Source organism: Orcinus orca, chromosome 8 (genome assembly GCF_937001465.1).
Source record: "Orcinus orca chromosome 8, mOrcOrc1.1, whole genome shotgun sequence".
Taxonomy (NCBI): domain Eukaryota; kingdom Metazoa; phylum Chordata; class Mammalia; order Artiodactyla; family Delphinidae; genus Orcinus; species Orcinus orca.
The window spans coordinates 52,059,903-52,073,783 of record NC_064566.1 but is presented as its reverse complement, the minus strand read 5'-3'; the positions used below and the strand labels follow the sequence as shown (position 1 = coordinate 52,073,783).

General features: G+C 43.8%; 2 pseudogenes; one reads left to right on the top strand and one right to left on the bottom strand.

Annotated features, from left to right (window-relative positions):
* Nucleotides 1–1,626: 1,626 nt before the first annotated feature.
* The window catches only part of LOC117196570 (anaphase-promoting complex subunit 13-like), a 70,234-nt pseudogene continuing 57,979 nt past the window's right edge, over nt 1,627–13,881 (bottom strand).
* Nucleotides 7,313–9,494, top strand: LOC101273893 (RWD domain-containing protein 4-like; annotated as a pseudogene).

Below are 13,881 nucleotides of genomic sequence, written 5' to 3'. Positions count from 1 at the left end.
TGATGTATGCTCTGTTATATACTCTGTTAATATTCTTACTCCTTTTCCTCTAATGATTGTATATTGAAATTTATATACTCTGTTAATATTCTTATTCCTTTCCTTTTAATGGTTGTATATTGAAATTAAGTTAAATCACCTTCTATTAAAGATTTAATTGAAGCTGTTTATTTGTGTGAGACGAGTGGTTATTTTGCCAGCGAATCCAACAAAACTTAAAACCAAAAGCAGACTTTTGGCAAAACAGCCCGTGCAAGGTGTATCAGCCTGTGCTGGGCCCTGGGGACACAGAGATGGGTCAGACTTGGTCCCTGTCTTCAGGGAGCTCACAGCTTGGTGGAGGAGACACACCAGTAAAAACTGTTCACATTAAACTGTTATAAGTACCATGAGAGAAGTCTGTACAGGTACTATAGGAACACAGAAGTGACAAATCTTAAAAGGGAATAGGGGCAGAAAAGGCTCAAGTGACTTCTAAGTTGTAAGAAAGAGAAAACCTGGCTCAAACACAATGAAAAGCAGTATCTTAGATCTCGTAACTAAGAAGTCTGGGGATAGACTTTAGGCACAGATTGATCCAGGAGTGGGCAGCATCTAAGGGTGAGTTAGCCACCCCCAGGAGGAAGGGTGTTCCAGGCAGAGAGAGCAGCATAGGCAAAGGCCTGAAGGTGAGAGAGATCAGGTGGGTATTGGAAGAACAGCAGATTTTCCTCCTACCCCTTTCTAGGGCGAACAGCCTGGCCTCACAGCCTCCTCCCACATTCCTTACTTCTACTCTCTACTAGCCCTTGCCCGGAGCAGCCTGAAAATGAATGCGGAGGACCTCACCCATTTGACTGACTTGCCACTGCCTCTGCTTGATCCTCCCATTTGCCCCTCCGTATGCTCACCACCCTTCTCTACCCACCATGGGACTCCTTGCTCTTGAGCTTCCATCTGGGTTCGTACAAAGTCAGCAGTAGAAGACCATAGGGTGGGAGGGGAGGGAGTGGAGGGAAAGGAAGGGATTCATTTCCCAGCTCTGTCTCTGCTAGGTCAGCATGTGTTGGTTGCAGTCTCTACATGAAGTCACAGTCCCAGCCTGGCTGCCCTCCCTGGGCTCCAATAAACCCATCCCACCCTTGCCCTCCAAGCCTGGCAATGCTTTCCCTTCTCACTGTTGCTAGCCAGACATGCTGCACCATTCCTTGTCAGTTTCCTAAACCCTCCTTCATGCTCTCTTCAAAGTATCTAGTTTCAGGGTGCCATCTGTTTCCTGCCAGAACCCTGACTGACATGGCCCTGATTTGCAGTCAGAGGCTGGACCGGGGACATGCTATGCCTTGTGAGATGCTGGGTGCCTTCAAGGAGTTTTTGTTATTCAGCTCAGCTCAATTCCACCACACTCACCTCTCTCCAGCCCAACCCACGTGGGCCCAGGGCTGTTCTAAGCACTTTACAGGCATTATTTAATCATCACAGCAAATAACAAACCCACAAGGTTGTATTTCTGTGTTCTGAGAAGAGGAAACCGGCTCAAATGAAGATTTGCCCAAGTTCATATAGTTAGTTAGAGGCAGATCCATGATTTGAACTCAAGTCTGGACTCCAAAGGCTGTACCTTAAACAGCACTCCTGTTGACTCCCACTCTGCCCTCCACACAGGAAGGTGAAAGGACCAAAGGAGACCATGAGTGTGAAAGTGCCTTTGAGACCCTGAAGAGCCAACACACCTGGTTGGCCTGAGAGCTGTGGTGTGTCCTGTTGCTCCCCAGGGCCAGGCTGAGTCTTTGACAGGCACTCAAGGAGGTCAGAGCTGGCAGAGGCCCCAGAGATCAGACAGCCTCACCCCTTCCTGTGCTGAGGGAGAAACAGCCCCAGAGAAGACAAGTGGTCCCCGCAAGGTCCTACACTTGCAGTAGGAGCCAGAATTAGAATTTAGAATGTCTTCAGACACCCCATAAATCTATCAGGGAGAAGGATGTAGCACTCCCCTTAGAGAGAAGTTTAAAAGAGAGAGAAGCGGGTGGGGATCAGGATTGGGGAAGCTGATGATTTCTGGACTACAGAGTTTCAGACCTGAGGGATGCAAGGGACTTCAGAGCCCATCTAGAAGGCTCCTCTGATAGCCACTCTGACAAGGAAGCTCTACTTGCTCACCTCCAAGATAAGAAGCCCATTCCCATCAGAGGCAGCCTGTCCCACACTCCCAGTGAGCAGAGATCTGGATCCTGTGACTCTCCCATCCCCAAGCCCGCTTGGTCCCAGGTCTTCTCTCTAGGACTCCACAGAACATGCCTGCTCCCTCTGCCCAGGTATGTGAGCCGTGTTCACGGCACACTTACTCCCCTCTTCTCGTTTCTCATTTCTGCTCAACTGTCAATCTCCTGTCTGCCCAAGTCATATCTGTTTTCCAAGGCCTACTATAGAGGATACTTGTTGCTTCAGCCTGTACAGCCATTCAGACTACCTCTGATAGTAGCATCCAGATTTTCCTTAGGGAATCACCCCCCACCAGTTTTATGTGTGTATATTTGTTTGTTTGTTTCTTTTAATTGAAGTATAATTGGCATGTAACATTATATTCGTTTCAGGTATACAACATAATGATTTGATATTTGTATACATTGTGGAATGATCACCACAATAAGTCTAGTTAACATCCATCCCCTTACACAGTTATAAAATGTTTTTTCTTTTTTTTTTTTTTGCCGTACGCGGGCCTCTCACTGTTGCAGCCCCGCCTGCTGCGGAGCACAGGCTCCGGACGCGCAGGCCCAGCGGCCATGGCTCACAGGCCCAGCCGCTCCGTGGCAAGTGGGATCCTCCCAGACCAGGGCACGAACCCACGTCCCCTGCATCGGCATGCGGACTCTCAACCACTGCGCCACCAGGGAAGCCCTGTGATGAGAATTTTTAAGATTTATTCTTTTTTGTTTTTTGAAGGGAGGTTTCAGTTATTCAGTGTTTCCAGTTTTTCAATAAGGGATACAGATGGAAAAGCCAGGGCCTCTTCCCACAGAGTTTACAATATGGGGAGAGAACAAGAGAGATATCACATAACAGAGGCAAATAATTCTAGGAGATAAATGTCCCTCAATGTGTTTTTCAAAATACAAGTTCTTGCACAAACGTATAACTAAATACTGACTCCATGGTGCTTCAGTTATATTTGAAAGGGCTTTGAGAAAATAAGAAGTCCTGTTACTGGATAAAACTAGTGGTCCATCTCGCCTTTCCAGCAGCACTAAAGGAAGTTGTAGGGAGAGCAGAGGTTAACTGTCAAGATAGCTTTTAATTTGTAAATTTATCCAAAGTTTGAAAATATCATGGGGATTCTTAGGAATCCCACTAGTCAGTGAATGGCCTACCTATATGTCCACTACATTTACAGACTACACACACACCCACTCAGATGATTCTCAGAATGGGGGTATATGAGAAGTTAATTCTCATGTCTGGCTTTGTCATTCTTCGCCTTTCCCTCTCATATCTTCAATCACTTGTGTCACAGGACAAATATAAGTAGTTGGGAAGTGTTAAACTCTGACAGTAAAGCAAAATCAGAGTTAAAGGCAAATGTTTAATGAATCATGTTCAAACACACGCTAGTCAATGAAGAACTTTAGGTTCAAAGGGCCAGATATTCTGCATTCCCAAGAAATCGCAATCAGCTTCTCATTCTGGTTAAATATTTTCACCTTGCATTTTGCGGCCACAAAATTAGTGGTACATTTTTGAGCGTTGATCTATCATTCAAAGATTCAAATTAAGGGACTGAAAGAAAACATTTTGTATCTGTGTATTTGAAAAAATCTGTCAATGAACAAGGAGCCAGGTGTCAGTTTCCTATGGGGGGAATGTTCTCATGGAGGTACTGTAAGGGTAAGTCAGTCCACTTCATTTCTTGTTCTTTAACATTCTGTGGTGCCGCCATTTTCCTGTTCAGGTTCAGGAAGCTCATTCGGTGGTATTACAACATCCTCATAAGGCAGCTTGTCTTCTCACCAAGCATCATCAATCAAATCCAAGATCCTTCCATCTCTCTGTACCTCACTGTCCATTCTCCTGCAGCTTTAATCTTGCCAGATCTGCAAGCCAAAAAGGTTATTTCCTAAACATGAAGACTGAGGAGATGATGTAATCCAGCAGTAGGATTCTCCAGGCTTTTTAGCCTGGATGTATCTTTTGGCATGATATTACCCTGGGAAAGACTCATCTCATCTGTTTATTTATAAGATCATAGTCCCTCCCAGCTGATTTTCCCGGTCACACACAGATGCCACCTTTTTGTAAAGTTTTCTCAGATCACTCCAGCTTCAGCACACATTCTGCCCTTGATCGGTTCCTTCTCGTCCTTATGATCCACTAAACAAGTTAGGTCGGCTTTGTGATTGATTGCTCAGGTATTATTGTTTCCAATTGCTGTGTGTAAATTTTGTATCAATGACTCAGCATATCTTTCCCCAATCTGGCCTCAATCTTTTCCCATCTGTGCCTCTTCCGGACACCTCTAACCCTGTCATACTTTCCAACCTTTGCACTTAAAGGTCTCTTTGCCCCATCACTAACACCTACTTTTCCTTCCAAACTCAAGAGTTGGACGTCAGCTCATCGGGGTCAATATCGCATTTCCAGAGTTAGGCGGTAAGGTGCCTTCACTCTTCAGGGGTTGGCAGAGTGGAAAGCATAAGGCGGGCAGTGACCAGGACACCTCCACCATCCCAAGCACTTTGCCACACTCGCCAGAATAAGCCATTACCACTTTCCCGAACAAAATTTTTCTTATACGCGTGACTATCCCAATGCTTTTAATGTTCTATCTTGTTCCTTTTTTCCCAGCTAACTCCCAGTCAGTCTAAAAACTTGGCTCCCAGGTCACCTCCTGCAGGAACTTTCTCTAAGCGCCCGGAAGAACGCGGTCCCCGCCCCTCCGCAGGCCCCATAGTTCCCTGGGCACAGCGAATGGTCCCCATCGGGAGCTTGTTGCATTGCCCGCCACAGGGTCTTCCCAGACAGGTGATGCCTATGTTCCCCGGGGCAGGGCAGTTTTATCCATCTCTGTTTTAGAGCTCTGTAAACGTGCAGTTACATTAGCAAAGCTAGAACGCCTCCCCCCCACCCCCCGCTAAAAATGACCCTCGCAGGCCACCACCGTTGGTACAGGCGTGGGAGGCCGCTCCACAGCCTAAGATTTATTCTTTTAGCAACTTCAAACATGCAATCCAGTATTATTAACTATAGTCACCATGCTGTACATTACATCCTCATGGCTTATTTCATTCATTCATTCATTCATTTATGGCCGTGCCCCACAGCTCCTGGCATCTTAATTCCCCAACCAAGGATCAAACCCGGGCCGACAGCAGGGAAAGCGCAGAGCCCGGGAATTCCCGGCTTATTTATTTTATAACTGGAAGTTTGTACCTTTTGCCCCCTCCACCCATTTCCCCCACCCAAGTGTATGTGGTTTGAATAGAGATGACACACCCCCTACCAGCTTCTGTGACTGGGATAGGCACTGAGTCCGTTTCAGGACAATAAGAGTCTGACCCAGGACTTCTGTCAGGAGGGTTGTGGGGGAAAGAAGCTCTTTCTACCGGTTTCATTCATAGATTAGAGTGTATGCATGGAATTCAGGCAGTCATTTTGTTACCGCAATATGGGATTCTGCCTGAGCATGGAGCATCAGTGAGAAAAGCAGAGACAGCTTCCTGAAGACATCATCTGAGCTCCTGGATCCAGCCATGCCTGAAGCTAGATATGTCAGGATTTTATACTTTTATGAGCTGAGAAATTCCCTTTTCTACTTAAGTCAGTTTGAGCTGGGTTTTCTGTCTGTTGCAACTAAGATTCCTGATTGATACATCCATCATCTCTGCAAACCCTAGTCCACACTGAACCCACATTCTTCTGCATTCCCATAGCCCTTATTGTTTAAACCATAAGATTCAAAAGTCCATGTTTATACAACCATGAACACATATGCCCTTATTAATTTTTTTTCCCCACGTTGCGCTGCTTGCGTGATCTTAGTTCCCTGACTAGGGATTGAACCTGTGCCCTTGGCAGTGAAAGCACGGCGTCCTAACCACTGGACCACCAGGGAGTTCCCAATAGCTATTCTTTATGGAACACTTGCTATGTGCCAGGTACGAGGTGAAGCACTTTAAATACAATATCTTACTGTAATCCATACAACCATAAGATGTAGTTGTTTTTAATCCCCATTCTACATAAGGAAACTAAGACTCAGTGAGATTAAGTTCTCACAGCTGATAATTGCAGGGCTAGGATTCAAACCCAGCTCCATTGGACCCCAGAAGCTGTGTTCTCGAGTACTCTTCCACCTTGCTGCCCAGGACACAGCAGGTGTGAGGGTGAGGAAGAAGAGGCCACTGAGATCTTCAGTCTCCTGACACCACACCTTGCTGCACGTCTTCCAGTGCTCTTTTCACCACTCTTTGCTGCCTGCAGGGGCAGGAGAATGGTTAAGCTCAGAACAAGAAGACAAATGTTCTGTGGGCTAAACTGACAGGCCAAGAGGAGACAAGATTGCAGAAGCACAGACACAGTCTCCTGATGAGTAATGGAATAAAATTACTTGATGTGATCATTAAACTTCCTCTGTGATTCATGCTGTATTTTCCTTGGTAACCCAGGCTTCTGAGACTGTTGACGACAGACATCATCCATGCTCGTCCTACCTCCCAACGCTTCTCCCCCACCTACTAGACAGACATTGAGTTACATCCTGGGTATTCTATGGTGAAAAAGATACACCTGGCCTGTCTTCTTGCAGCGCTTACAGTCTAATGGGAAAGGCAGACCCCAAATCAGTACACAGATAAATAGAAGACTGGGTTGGGGTTGAGTCCTATGAAGGAAACAAACAGGGAATTGGGTGGATGACGGTTGCATTTACCAAGAGACAGAAAACTGAAGGGAGCAGAGAAGGAAGTCATGAGTTCCAGCCACAGCATGTTATCCAAACAGAGATGTCAAGTAGGTAGTTAGATATAGGAGTCTAGTGCTCAGAGGAGAGAGGTGTGGCCGAGAGGTTGAAAGAACATCAGGCTCTCTCAGGTTCTATCTCTTCTTGGAAGCTTTCCCTGATAACGTAATTTCTAGTGATCTTTCCTTTCTTTACCTTTATTCATTCATTCATTTATTCAACAAATTCTCAGTAAGGTCTACTCTGTGCAGACTTAGTGCTGGCTTAGTGCCCTTAAGGAGCTTATGTTCTAGGTGTGGAATCAACAAATAAAGTAGACAATTATAACACAGAATGGTAAGTGCTGTGTTCAAGGGAAGTGTAAGGGGCTGTAGGAGAATGGCCTTCTGCATCAGCCAGGTCCAGCAGGAAGCAGATGGCCACGTCACATCAGTAATGTGAGGAGGCTCTATTCAAAGAGGTGGGCAGAGAGTAGGGAAACCACAGGGGGTTGTGAAGTACCCTGGATCTTGAAACATTTGGGCACCATTACCTCTCCAGGCCTGAAGGGGAGAGGAAAGGGGGTGGTTACAGGAATCCAGAGAAGAAGAGAGGTCTGAGATAGGGCTGACAGACAGGAGCTGTGAGCTTCAGTTGAGGGATGCAGCAAGAACAACAGTAGCAATATATATATATTTTTTAAAGTTAAGTAGATCAGATTGAAAAACAAGGCAGGGAAGGGCTTTAAGGGAGGGCAGACGAAGGGAGGGATTAGGATTTGTAAATAGGATGGTCAGGAAAGGCCTCACAAAGAAGGTGGCATCTAAGCAAAACTTGAAGGAGGTGTATCTCTAGATGAGTTTTCCCCAGACCCCTTCAATTGGCCCACTTCACTCCCCCATCCCCCATCTCAAGGTCCAGGGCCTTGTCCCCAGCCTCTCTGGATTAGAGAGTTCCCTGAAGGTCCTTCTCAGACTATGGTTTCCCCAGGAGAGGAGTTCTGTTTCATCCTTCCTTTTCTCATCTAATAACACTAGAAGCTGCCATTTATTAAGCATGTGCATCACGCTCTTGGCATGTTACACACATTGGGCCATCTAAGCCTCATAGCAAGACTGCAAGGCACAGCTGGGGAAAATGAGGCAGTTCGGCCCACTTTCCATTGGCCCCTTGGCCAGCTGCCTTCCCTAACAGGGCTCCTGCCCCATCCTCACTCCAGAGAAGGGGAAATGGAAGATAGACCTTAGGTTTTTGAAGGACTGAAAAAGGGAACAAAGATTAGGAGTGTACTTGATGTCTCCATTGTGCACAAGGACCAAAGGGTAGAAGTCAATAGGAGGCAGTATTTATCAAAATGTGAGAACATCCTAACAATCAGAGCCTCAGATGCCTTGGAGGCAATGAGCTCCTTTTCACTAGAAGTGTGCAAGAGAAGCTGATCCATCTGTTATCAAAAATGAAATATAGGCCAGCCGCTAGCCAGCAGCTTCATGCTACCCAAGGGCCAGGGGCGTGTGCGTGACTTTCCTCTGCCCTGTGAAGGGTGTGCCTCCCACCGCTATGGGCCTTGGAGCCACTGCCCTCATTTTCTCTTGCTGTCTTGAATGCCGTCCAAGGGAGGTGCCTTGCAACCAGCGCATTGAGCGCCAAGAAGGACCAGGAGATGGAACTGGAGCCACCACATTCTACTTATGAAGGAGATGAAAAGTTTCCAGGAATTAAGTCCAGTTTAATTTCAGTATAAGATAGGAGAAAATGGTGATCCCAAAGCCTTCTTCATAGAGATTTCCTGGACAGAAACATATCCTCAAACACCTCCAGTCATATCTATGAACGCATCTTTTAGCATCATATCATCAGCTGTAAAGCAGAGCATATCAGCCAAGTTACAGGAAGCAGTGGAAGGACCGCCATGACCCACATGTTGTTTGAATATGCGAAGGACAATAAACAACAGTTCATGGAGAATCACCATCCCTCTTAATTCTATGACAGCCACAAGAAATATCATCTTGTTTGAAATTCCTAATGCAGCCCCGTCAAGTGAGAAAAAAAGACAACTTTCAAAAGCCCAGAAGGAACTATATCCAATCTCCTGGGATAAACCGTATGGAAAAGAATATTTAAAAAAAGAATGTATATATGTGTATAACTGAGTCACTTTGCTGTACAGCAGAAATTAGCACAACATTGTAAATCAACTATACTTCAATTAAAAGAATAGAGAATTAGGGGACTTCCCTGGTGGTCCAGTGGCTAGGGCTCTGGGCTCCCAATGCAGGGGGCCCGGGTTTGATCCCTGGTCGGGGAACTAGATCCCACATGCATGCTGCAACTAAGAGTTTGCAAGCCACGATGAAGATCCTGTGTGCCACAACGAAGACCCAGTGCAACCAAATAAATAAATATTTTTTTTAAAATAGAGAATTAAAAAAAAAAAAAAAGCCCAGAAGCATAAGTTGGTAGATAAAGCAGATCACAAAGGAGAACTTCCTCGAGGATGGAACTGGGTTGATGTGGTGAAGTTAAGCAAAATTGGCTTTAAAGATGATGAATAGCACTTGGAATTTGAGACATGGGAAGAGCATCTTTTAAAAAATAAACTGGGTTCAAAATCTTTTATTACTTTTTTCTGGTATTGAAGTGACTTTTTATAAAAACAGATTTTTTTGATATATTTCTTATATAAAAAATGTTTTAAGCTGAAAGTTCATGAGGAGATCTGGTTGTATTAAATTATTTTCATAAACTTACCTTAATAAAAGGTGAAAATGTTACTGATTAGTATACTTTATGAAGCCAGTTGAGCTTTGTAAATGGACAAATATGGGGAATAATAATCAATGTTAACTCATATGATCTTATTCTAGTCGGTGTAATTTTTTTAAAGGAATATGAAGCCCTTTTCAAACTCTCATCCCAGTGGGACAGAATACTGAGTGAACAATTAGTCCACAGCATGATCCATATTAATAGGCTTCTCATCTTAGTGAAGTCTTCATCTCTTCTTTCTCTTAATTACTGAAGCATAAATTGCTTCAGAGATTTAAATACTAGTATTTGAATTTATTCATAATATTGTTTGTAGTTACTTTTTACTTTTCAAGGGTGAACTGCTTATTTCTAATAAACGAATATCTGTTTATACTTTTCCCCTGGTTTCGGTCACAATGTTCAGTTATAAGAGCTTTCAATGGAATGTTGAACAGGAGAATATAAAAACAAATCTGCCAAATACATTAGAGAGCATTTGAATAGAAGTGCTGGTTCCTATTTAAAACATTTCTCTTTGCTGTATATACCAAAATAGATGGGAGTAAAAGATGCCTTAATATTTAATTTTTGTATTGTTTAGAGACAATGGTTTAAAGAAATTCCTATTTATTTAATATTTAATTTTGTATTGTAAGAGAAAATGGTTTTAAGAAATTCCTATTTATGTATTTTTAGTTGTTTGTAACTGAGGTCTTCTAAATGGTTTAATATAAAACCACAATTCTAGTCTTGCTTCTTTTCAAGTATCCAAATGTATTTCTCAGCATCTTTAAAATAATAGACTTAGAAGTCTTTCAACTGCTGAATTGTAGTACATGCTTATTTTTTAAAAAAATCATTAACAGAGGAAACTATTGGTGTAGTTTTACCAGCAAGTTATTGATATGTATGTGTGATTCACAGTGATTCTGTATGTGCTCCCCAGCTATAAGAACACATAGGATGGACTTACCTGGTGGCGCAGTGGTTAAGAATCCGCCTGCCAATGCAGGGGACATGGGTTCGAGCCCTAGTCGGGAAGACCCCACATGCTGCAGAGCAACTAAGCTCGTGTGCCACAACTACTGAGCCTGAACTCTAGAGCCCGCGAGCCACAACTACTGAAGCCTGTGCACCACAACTACTGAAGCCTGCACTTCTAGAGCCCATGCTCCGCAACAAAAGAAGCCACCGCAATGAGAGGCCCGCACACCGCAACGAAGACCCAGTGCAGCCAAAAATAAAAAAATTAATTTAAAAAAACACAAAAACCACATAGGACTACTGCGGTGGTATCTGGAAGGGTTGATTGTTGGTTCCTCAAGTCACAGTTATGCAGCTTGGGTCTGAGTTTTTAAAGAATAGCTAACTTTTAAAGAAGTTTCCTTAGCAAAAGAGCAGTTGAGTTGTGACGATGGTTTTTACTGGGCTAACGCTGGCTTCAGTTAAATCGTTTGAATTATGAAGTAAGTATAATTATGGTGAAGAAGTTTAGCCTCATTTTCAAATGCTGAATCACATTTTATTTCTTGAATTAATATGATATAAACATTAAAATTCAGGACCATTGGAATATGTTGATTTGTTTGCTTGTTTTTTTAAAGAAATTGAAACTGCTACATGTGCTAGTGGAAGAAAATGGTTTTGCTCTGAAGATTCTGAAATTGTTCAGGCTTATCATGGTTCATAGATTACAAAGAATAATGCTAGTTAAATGCCAATGAACTATTTTTACTCTTTTTATATGAAATGTATAAATTTCGGAGGTGGGGTGATGGTGGCAGTGGTGCCTCTTACTACCTTATGTAAAACAGTTGAACATTCTCATCAATATTGCCATCATCATCAATATCTCATCAGTACTGCCATCATCATTTTCTAAGGTTGTTTACTTAAAATTGTATGGAATGACACAATTAATAAGCAATAAAACCTCTATTACACACACACAAAGAAATATAGGGAATTCTTGGGTAAGGGATTTGACTAGATAACTCTAAGAGTCCTTCCAACTTAGGTTCTATCAATAAATGATTCTAGAACTCTAACATGGTATGATTCTAAGACTGTGATTCCAAAATTTTATTAGGACAAGAGACAATCCCTAACTTCAGAGAATTCACAATCTAGTAAATGAGGTGGACAAATAGTGACTTTTCATAACTGTAATAAACACTCCTATAGATTAGATGCAAGGCTTGGCAGGATGTGGGAAGGAATGCTTACTGAGCCATGGCTGTTTCCTCAAGGCTGGTCTCAAGAACCACTTGAATCACAATCTCTCCAGAAGCTTTTTTTTTTTTTTTAAATGCTAATTTCTGGGCTCTAGTCCAGATCTCCTGAATCAGAACCTCTGGAGTGGAACCCAAAAGTCTACTTCACTTAAAATAAAGGCCAAGGTGATTCTTAGGTAGACTGAAATTTGAGACTGCCTGCTCAGAGTCAGGATGACTCCCCTGAGAGATGATATCCAGACAGAAAAAAAAAAAAAAAAAGTAGCTGGGTCAAAATATGAAACTACAAAAGTCACACAGAAGTAACATGTTTTTTCTGTTTCTCTGTTTTTGTCTTGTTTTAACATCTTTATTGGAGTAATTGCTTTACAATGGTGTGTTAGTTTCTGCTTTACAAAAAAGTGAATCAGTTATACATATACATATGTTCCCATATCTCTTCCCTCTTGTGTCTCCCTCCCCCCTCACCCTATCCCACCCCTGCAGGTGGTCACAAAGCACCGAGCTGATCTCCCTGTGCTATGCGGCTGCTTCCCACTAGCTATCTGTTTTACGTTTGGTAGTGTATATATGTCCATGCCACTCTCTCACTTTGTCACAGCTTACCCTTCCCCCCTCCCCATATCCTCAAGTCCATTCTCTAGTAGGTCTGTGTCTTTATTCCCATCTTACCCCTAGGTTCTTCATGACATTTTTTTTTCTTAAATTCCATATATATGTGTTAGCATACGGTATTTGTCTTTCTCTTTCTGACTTACTTCACTCTGTATGACAGACTCTAGGTCCATCCACCTCACTACAAATAACTCAATTTTGTTTCTTTTAATGGCTGAGTAATATTCCATTGTGTATATGTGCCACATCTTCTTTATCCATTCATCTGTCGATGGACACTTAGGTTGCTTCCATGTCCTGGCTATTGTAAATAGAGCTGCAGTGAACATTCTGGTACATGACTCTTTTTGAATTATGGTTTTCTTAGGGTATATGCCCAGTAATGGGACAGAAGTAACATGTTTTGATGAAGGTTAGCAATTTTGTACAACATTCCCTCCATGTGATAGGTCTTTTTTTATTTTGTTTTTATTTTTGTTTTTTGCGGTACACGGGCCTCTCACTGTTGTGGCCTCTCCCGTTGCGGAGCACAGGCTCCGGACGCACAGGCTCAGCGGCCATGGCTCACAGGCCCAGCCGCTCCGCGGCATGTGGGATCTTCCCGGACCGGGGCACGAACCCGTGTCCCCTGCATCGGCAGGCAGACTCCCAACCACTGTGCCACCAGGGAAGCCCAGGTCTTTTTTTTTTTTTTTAATTATTTATTTATTTATTTATGGCTGTGTTGGCTCTTCGTTTCTGTGTGAGGGCTCTCTCTAGTTGTGGTGCGCAGGCCTCCCACTATTGCGGCCTCTCCCGTTGCAGAGCACAGGCTCCAGACACGCAGGCTCAGTAATTGTGGCTCACGGGGCAGGCTGCTCCGCGGCATGTGGGATCCTCCCAGACCAGGGCTCGAACCCGTGTCCCCTGCATTGGCAGGCAGACTCCCAACCACTGCGCCACCAGGGAAGCCCCCCAGGTCTTTTTTAAATGACAGCACTTCTTAGATATAATCTGAGATTCTGTGATTGAGGGTATATGCCTCAGATGTCCTACCTAGAACAGATTTTTTTTTTTAATTTAAATTTATTTTGATTCTTTTCTTTTTTAAAATTAATTAATTAATTTTTGGCTGCGTTGGGTCTTCATTGTTGCGGGCGGGTTTTCTCTAGTTGTGGTGAGCGGGGGCTACTCTTCACTGTGGTGCACGGGCATCTCATTGCAGGGGCTCCTCTCGTTGCGGAGCACAGGCTCTAGGCGCACGGGCTTCAGCAGTTGCGGCTCGTTGGCTCTAGAGCACAGGCTCAGTAGTTGTGGCACATGGGCTTAGCTGCTCCACGGCATGTGGGATCATCCCAGAACAGGGCTCGAACCCGTGTCCCTGGC